We start from the raw sequence: 9,430 nt of genomic DNA on the forward strand, positions 1-9,430 counted from the left end.
CATGCTCTACCAACTGAGCCATCCCAGTGTTTTATGTTGGAAAATAAATGACAACCCTTGCTAAAACGCTTGGTCTCTCTCCCTTTATGCTTTCCAACATGGGGCAGGTTAGGGGTGATTCTAATCAGGAATATGGCATGGGGCTTTTACCAGCACTATTATCCTGAACTGATTTGCCATCCCTGCAATGGCTACTGTTAACTTTTAAATAAATCACAGGGCATCCTGATCCTGAACCTCCCATATCATGGTTCACTTGGCCATGAGACTGAGGCTCCTCTGACATCCCCTGCTTACTCTTGAACATTGTTTTATACCATGGTACAGAGTTGGGGATTGGAGGTGGAAATGTGTCCCATCTCTGTCCATTGTGGGCTAACAACAACAACAACAACAACAACAACAACAACAACACTCATATGCATTTTGACACCTCCATATTCACTCTTCATTCTTGGAGGTTACAGATACAGAACCAAACCTACTGTATGTGTATAATGAAGCTTGGAATTTTTTTTGCAAAAGACCCAGCTTGGCAGGGGGTTGGACTGGATGGCCCTTGTCGTCTCTTCCAACTCTATGATTCTATCCCACAGAGGCCAGGTTGTGGGACCTAATGGCATGATCCCATTTCTTTTCTCCACATTTTTATCCTCCATATTTGCTATGTGAAAAGGGTTAGAGTTTTGGTTTTCTGAAGGTCTAGAGTCATCACTCTGTTGAGCACTGTTGGCAAATCTGCACTTAAAAAATGCAGAGTCATAGAAGAGCTGGAAAAAGAATCTAAGCATTTCTAACTTCCTCGTGATGACGTTCCGTTCTTTATTCTTCTTCTGCTGTGTCATGCAATTTTTGTCGTGTGTTTTTACTTTGGTAATTGGAACAAAAATGACCAAGGGGATTGAATCATGTTTTTTTTAAAGCAAGTTCATGGAAGAGAGTAAAAGCATCAAAAATAAAGTTGGTTATAGGGTGCCAAAATAGGGGGAGGAAATAGTGCTGTTGGTTAGGACTTAATTATTGATTTGCATAACAATTCACTAACCAAATCCGCAGAGACTACAAACTAAAAATGTGCTATAAAAGCTAAAATTATCACCCGATAAAAGCAGTATTATTGGACTAGGAATAGAACTGACTTTCAACATAATCATATTTCACAGAACAAGTTGTATGTTCAAAGAGTTTCCCCCTGCAAAGGAATCAATGTAAGATGAAAGCTAAGATGCTGGATGCCAGCATTGCTGACTGTGGTTAGAGGAAAATATGGCAGAATAATTATTTATTTACCATATTTATAGATCACCTTTTACCTGACGGTCCCATGGACAAAATACATAAAATTAAAAATCAAAGTTAAACTATAATATTAAATATAATATTAACACAAGCCAACATAAATTCCACTTAAAACAGCAACAGCAGTACAAATATGACCCAATGTACCTCACCCTTTTCCAACAGCCTGAGCACCCAAAAATGAAACAACAGCAATGTCATTTCAATATGTGAGGTTGAGGCACAAAAGGCCAAAATGATATTAAATTCTGTTATTCATTGAGACATTATGCAGAAGTGAGAATATTTCTCCAGCAGCCTTTTTATACACATCTTTCCTGTACAATGATTCCACAATTGAGATTGCAACCTAACCTAAGACACAAGTCTTAAAAATAACTTATGACCTACCCAGGGTAGAATCACAGGGTAAAGTCATAGAATTGTAGAGTTGGAAAGGACCCACAAGGGTAGCTCAACCCCCTACCCAATGTGGGACTCAAACCCACAATCCCGACCCACGTTCCCATGCTCTACAGACTGAGCTATCCCAGATACTTCTGTGTATTTATATTTACCAGTATATTATTTAAATTTATATTGCTACATTGGAGGCCTTAATCAACTGAGGCCTTCATCAAGTTGGGATAAAGTTACATGGCCTATAATTTTTTCTTACAAAAGATCAAAGACCAGAAGCTGGGAAATAATGGACGTAATTATTACTAACACCAGCGTAGGCTCCATAATCCAACACAGACTTAAGTCCATTGAAATCAGTGCTTTTAATTAGATTTAATTTGCATGGAATTGTGACCATGTATAACTTCTGAGCAGGGAGCTAATGAAAATCTTTAATATATACCTGATTCTGTCCCCTCAAACACTGGTGTTTACATTTTCTGGTATAACAAAGGATCTAGTCATGTGTTATAATATTACTATTATTATGGTACAAAACCATCAGTTGGGCATGGTTTTGGGGAACTGCCCTCATGGACCAAATTGAGACCTATGCTGGGCCTGGTTTGGCTCACAGGCTGGCAGCTTCCCACCTCTGCTCTAGCTTAAGGCTGCCTATTCTGACTGGCAGCAACTCTTCATTGTCCCAGGAGGGTAAAACATTCTTGGATGACAGAGATGGTTTAGATCCATTCCAATCTGGGTTCAGGCTGGGCCACGGGACTGAGCCGCCCTTGGTTCCCCTTGGCTGCTCTGATGGAGGACATCTGCAGAGAGTGGGAATTTAGGGCAACCATGTCACAGTGGTGTCGAGCCTACCTCCGGGACAGTGTTCAGAGATTAGCATTGGAACTTGTTATGTTATGGCTTATCTCCAAAGGCACAATCAGTATGCTGATGACACCCAGTTCTGCTTCTCTATAACATCTGAATTAGGAGAGGCCATGCAGTCCCTGGACTGGTGCTTGGACACAGTGGTGGAATGGATGAGGAAAAACAAGCTGAGCATGAATCCTGGCAAGATGGAGGCATTGTGGGTGAGCTATGTCAGCTAAATCAGTCAGTTGCCAACCGTGGATGGGGTTGCAATCTCTCTGAAGGAACAGGTTCTCAGTCTAGGGGTGCTTCTCAATCCTGTTTTGTCACTGGAGGCCCAGATGTTAAGAAATGAATGGACTAAAGAATTGGAAGTTCTAGACCAGGCATCCCCAAACTTCGGCCCTCCAGATGTTTTGGACTACAATTCCCATCTTCCCTGACCACTGGTCCCGTTAGCTAGGGATCATGGGAGTTGTAGGCCAAAACATCTGGAGGGCCGCAGTTTGGGGATGCCTGTTCTAACTCAGTGCCTAGAGTCTAGATGACGGGATAGTGTTTTCACTTCTATAGCAAGGGTGTCAGTGGAACTTAAATTACGACTTAGACGATAGGAATTTTTTAAAGAATTTATTGGAAAAGTAATAAGAACAATGCTTCTTTAAGCACATGTTCTTACCTATACTTACTAAGTTTCATGAGAAAGTAGATTATATAAATAAGACTGTGTGAAAAAAGATAAGATTTTCAGAGTATAAAATTATAATATACATACCTACCGTATGGAATTTGACGATGCAAAATGCTGTGGTACAACTGCTGACGGGAGTGTGACCATATAAGAACTCTGTTCAGAGAGCTGTACTGGTTGCCAGTTTTCTACTGGGCCAAGTTCAGGGTGTTACTATTGGTATATGAAGTCTTTTGACAGCTTGGGACCAATTTACTTGTGAGATCACCATATATGCCCACCCAACCTCTTTGATCTGCAGGACTGGCACTGTTATGCTTGCCACATAATATTTCCTCTGCATTTATAAGAAATTGATCTTTTAGTGTGACAACACCCTTATTTTGGAACTCCCTGCCTATGGCCATCAAGCAGACACATTCACTGTGCTCTTTTTGGTGCCTGTTTAAAGAATTTTTGTTTAGAAAAGTATATACAGACATGTGTTTTAATCTGGTTTTTAGCTTATCACTAATTTCAATTATTTTTCTATTTTTCTATTATTATTCAATTAAATGTTTTACATGATTGGTTTTAACTGCTATTTACGGTTAATTTTACTGCTTTATTCTTTTTGTAAACCACATTATTATTGTTATTGTTATGTCATTTTATACCCTGCCTTGTTTCCTGATGGGACTCAAGGCAGCGTACAGATAAAAACAAGAACTGCTAAAAACATAAAAAAATCAATCATTAAAAAAACAATTAAACATTGATAGAATTAAAACTATAGACAAATATAGAATCTGTTTAAAACATACCAATCATTACAATAAAAACAGCATGGCTTTGAGGTCTTATTACAATCAAGTGGTATATAAATATTGTGATAGATATATATACTTTAAATTACCCTCTGTTACTCTAATTCTGGCCCTGGTTTTCAGTTTTTGGGAGATTACAGAGAAAGGGGCTGCTTGGGGCTTGCCAGGCTTCTCATCCTCTCTAGAGAGGTGTAGTTTCTGTCCAAGGTTGACTCATCAAGGCATGACTGGCATGGGATTGACTCCACTCCAAGTTCTCCTTACACAAGAAGAGCAACGCTTGAAACCCCTGGTATAAATGGCTCTGCTGAACTTCCTGCTTGAACACCTTAACCGGGATACTAGCCAACTACTAATTACTAGTACGCTGGGAAACAACATTGACTGAGGAATACACAGCCTTGAAGATGTTGTGTAACAAAGGCTGTGTACACATTGCAGACGTAAAATGCAGCAAGCTTGTGTTTTCTCGATTCAGATCGAAGCTGGCTTGGGGGGGAAAGACCTCAAAATGCAGTTTTTCATACGAAACAACAAGATAAATACAGGATCCCCATCATCGTTGTTTTATTTGTATGCTGCCTTTCCATAGCTGAAATCATGCTCAAGGTGGCTTACAACATGACAAGATTTACATACAGTAACTACTAGCATAGCAGAAGTCATAAACAACAAATAAAACACATCAAAATGTACACAACCAAATGGAAACAATGTCCACGTAAATCATAAGATCTAAGACTAAAGATACAACAATAATATCTATAACAGCAACAAGCTCTCTCAACCCCCCATAAATAATACTCCAGCGCAAGAATCTGTTCAACAGCCTCAGTTTTTGTAGCTGGAGTCAGTCAGCACTCCACTCTCCCAGGCCAGATGGGAAAAGGCCAGCAAGGCAGGGTGCAGGATAGAAATGGATTGTAGTTGACATCATGTGTACACTACTTCCCCAAACAGCATCAGAGGTAAATTACAGTTTGTACGCAGCCCTAGTGTCAGGAGCTGCTGGATCTGAATGCAGCTGCCCCATGTGGTGAACTACTGAACTGCAGCTGGCAACCTTATTGATGAAGAACCTTCTGCCTTGGACCAGTTCCACCCACCCAGGCTGGCCCTTGGATCTTCCCAGACAGGAAGGATGATAAAGGGCTTCCTGTTCCAGCTCTGCTTGGCTTGAGCAATGCTGTGATGTGTTCCTGTATCTCTTGTTGTCCTTTGGTCTTGCATTCCTGTGTGCTTCTTGACCCGGTCTTCTCTTTGGGTTTATTCTCTGGTGTGAAATATGGAAAAATGCCAGACTTCTCTTATTTTAGGCTACCAGAAGGCACAATAGAGTTCACTCCACACTGTTGTAAAGAGAGTACTGGAAGGATGACTTGTTGTTGTTACAGAGACAATTAGGTGCTGGCCAGTTTGTGAGAAACCAGGGCCACAACATTTGGCTCTGGTTTGCCCTTTCGTCTTAACTTCTCCTTCAGTCCTGACTACTGCCTTGTCCTGTGGTTCCTGGCTTGCTTCAGACTGCTGCCTGTGGTCCAGCCTTGATACCTAACTCCCATGTTGTCCTAGTGTAGCCTTTTGTGCTTTCACTTTCCATGGGAAATTTGGGGAGGTGTGTGGACAGAGAAGAGAGACCAGGGAATTGCCCTTGACCTTTTCTATAAAGTAGGCTTAATAATAATAATAATAATAATAATAATAATAATAATAATATATTTATTTATACCCCGCCCAGTTTAATATTCCAACCGAATATTAAAAACAGTACAGCATCAAACATTTAAAACTTCCCTAAACAGGGCTGCCTTCAGTTGTCTTCTAAAAGTAAAATAGTTACTTATTGCCTTGACATCTGCTGGGAGGGTGTTCCACAGGGCGGGTGCCACTACCGATAAGGCCCTCTGTCTGGTTCCCTGTAACCTCACTTCTCACAATGAGGGAACCGCCAGAAGGCCCTCGGTGCTGGATCTCAGTGTCCGGGCTGAATGGTGGGGGTGGAGACGCTCCTTCAGGTATACAGGACCGAGGCCGTTCAGGGCTTCAAAGGTCAGTACCAACACTTTGAATTGTGCTCAGAAACGTACTGGGAGCTTTAGGCCAGGAGTGGGGAACTTGTGGTTTTTCAGAAGTTGTTGGACTCCCAACTCCCATCAGCCCCAGCTACTGCATATAATGCATGTGCTCTACCACTGAGCTATGCGCCTTCCCTATAGGAGGCAGCTGTAGCCTTCATGCCAGAGATATTTTGCTAGAAATTGTTGGAGAGACAATACTGAACCAGAAGTATCCTGTGTGATACAACAGTACCCTGATGTTCTTATGAATTGACTGAAAAATATTGTGTTAGAGGAAATAATAAAATTTCTGTCTATGACATTGGATCTCTGATGACCTATTTGCATGTGCAAGTTACCATTTCATGTTATGATAATCATCTGTTGAATATCTGTGTGACTGCTTCATTCTCAACTGAGCTTTCTTCATTCCAGCTCACACCACATTGGTTTTCTTGTCTGCTGAATAAATTCCATTGTGTAACTTTTCTTGTCTGCTGAATAAATTCCATTGTGTAACTATTCCTGCCTCCTTCATTTCTGAGTTTGTCACCAGGAACCACCCTGCCATGCTGCTCCATTCTCAACTACACATGGGCATACATGTCCACACACATACAAGCACCCCCTTTGATGGGGATTGCCATCAAAGAATGACGTGGGCCAGAAAATGGCCTTTAGGCACATGACACAGTTCTACAGAACAGGTCTGGCGTGAATGGGAGAGACTGCCTGGAAGCCGTAGGCAAGCTGCTCATTGATGAAGAGCTGGGAATCAATGGGATAAGTTAGTAAGGAACAAAACAAGTTTCACCAGAACTGCAACAGTGTTTTCTGAGATGCCTGATTGTGCCATACTCTGTACCTGTCCTTTCTTGCCCATTTTCAACACTGCTCTTTTTTACATGGCAGAATTACATTCAACTGTTGCTGAAAATGGTATAACATGTAGTAAATGGTGTAGTAAAACTTACCTGCACCCTGATGCTATCATGAAATTGCCCCAGTAAGAAGAGGGGGAATAAGAAGGGCTTTAAAAAAATGGGGGAATCCTCTCTTGTTCCTGAAGAAAGGGAGAAAGCTCTTGCATGCATGAAAAACCACATCTTCCCATCCCATTCCATCCCTGGCACACACACACACACTGTCATTCTCATCTCCCACCCTGCCAGTTTTCAAAATAGTTGCAAGTTTCTGCCAAAAGTTAATAAAGCAAACATATTTTGGACAGCATCTATATTGCTATCATTGACCATAAAAATACTTGGTGCATCGCCAAGCCCCCACAGCACTGCAGGGATTTTTTCTTCAGTGTGTGTTTCTGGAAAGGCAACAATCCTTCTTTGGCATTAGCTTTTCCACAGTCCTGGCTTTTCTTTGTGATTCCTGTCCTGCTGTCCGATAGATAGATAGATAGATAGATAGATAGATAGATAGATAGATAGATAGATAGATGATAGATAGATAGATAGATAGATAGATAGATAGATAGATAGATAGACAGACCTAACCCCAGACCTAAATCCAGAACATACTATGAAAGCTGCAATTGGGGGGGGGGCCTGTCCAGTGCTCCACATTTTAAGGAGGACACAGACAAACTCCTTACTCGTGAGGAAGGCAACAAGAATGACAAAGGGTTTTGGAAAGCAAGTTCTGTGAGAAACAGGTAAAAGAAGTGGGTGCGTTTAACCTGGAGAAGACTTTGTGTGAAACAAACACTCTTTGTAGAGATATTGAAGAACTTTGTTAACTTCTCAACCTGTCTCCTAGAATGACTATTGGTCTTACACTACCAGTAAATCACTCCCAGCCCGTTCTAGGATCTTTACCTTCCCCTCAGGGAAACAATCTGGGTTGCCTTGCCTAGCTAACCACTCATTCGGCCCTAACCGGGCTCTAAATTGATTCTTATCTAGGTACTTTTCAAGCCCTAACACTCACTGACAAACAAGCCCTATCACACAGTTTGACTGCCAGTTTCTAACTTTTTAATATTTCTCTCTCTTTCCTGATCGGATAACACTCCACCCAGCTCTGATTGGTTACTGGGTCACACCACCAGTTAAAAGAATTCTAAGTAGCAAGGGAGTGTTACTAACAGTCTGTTGTGTGCTGGACTACATGAATGAAAAAACAGCAAGTGTTACAAGAACAAGAAATCATGAAATTGGTAATACTGAATGGGAAAAGGTTTGATGTTATGAAGTTATGCAAAATTAATATTAAGGCCCCCACTTTCAAATATTTTGTCTACAGCAACATCCTCTGGGTTATATGCAACAAAGTCATCCCATTCATGCAAGGACTTCTACTTGTGCAACAAAACTCTACCCCCGCCCTCTTTCCCCAACATACCCCTCCAAAATCCATTCTGGAAGGTTTCCTCCCCAACCTTCTAGAGCAGATTGTGAGGGTAGGCAAGGGGAGAGGGAGAGGAAGTTCTGCTGCAGAAATCCTTGCCTGAACAGGGCAAGTGCGTTGGATGCAACCCACTGACTTTAATTGGACAACTTTGACAAAAAATAAATAAATGTCATGGGCTTTTATGGATTTATTTATTTTTTTAAAAAACCACAGTCTAAAGCTCAAAAGACTGGGTTTTAAAAAGGCATCTGATTCAGCTCAAGAAGGAAGCCACAGCACAACACAGCAAACATTTTACTGGAGTGTTCCATCCATCATTTTCAGGACCTTCCTAAGCTTTCGACGATAAGGAGATTCAATCTTGTAGGGTGACTTAATCCTCCCCAGTACAAAGCTTCAAGGAGAGAAAATGTCAGTTTGTGGACAATGTAAGCAGAGCAAGGAACCAATGGCGAGACTATACTGGGACCACGGCTCCAATGTGGCAGCTATGTGGATCTTACCATCTGCTTGTGAGTGTAATAAGCTGCTGTAAGGTGGAAAGAACCGAGCCTTTGATTCTGCCCTAAGAAGAATGCCAGGTTCACTTGTGGTGAGGAAATGGACCACACTTGTTACATCGGTCTTTAATTTAGGCACCTGGCTGGTAGCCATAGGTGATAAGGGATTCCGTGCAGGTGGGCATAGATGCTGCCAGGGGAGGGGTCACTCTGTTCCCCCTCTTTGCCCAGCATGGCAACCAAGAGAGCTGCCAGAGGAGGGAATCCTCTTTCTTTGCACCAAGTCATGGAGCTCACCATTCTCTCTTTGCCAGCCCACAGTAGGCAAGTTTTTCTGTTTGTTTGTTTTTAAAGCCATGTTAGTAACTTTTGTGGACTTCTCTCAGTGTCTGCCTTAAAAAAAACAATCCCACACCCTTGGACTCTCTTCAATAATGGAAGGAAAATGCCAAT

This window comes from Zootoca vivipara, chromosome 1 (assembly GCF_965207765.1).
Source record: "Zootoca vivipara chromosome 1, rZooViv2.hap1.1, whole genome shotgun sequence".
Taxonomy (NCBI): Eukaryota; Metazoa; Chordata; class Lepidosauria; order Squamata; family Lacertidae; genus Zootoca; species Zootoca vivipara.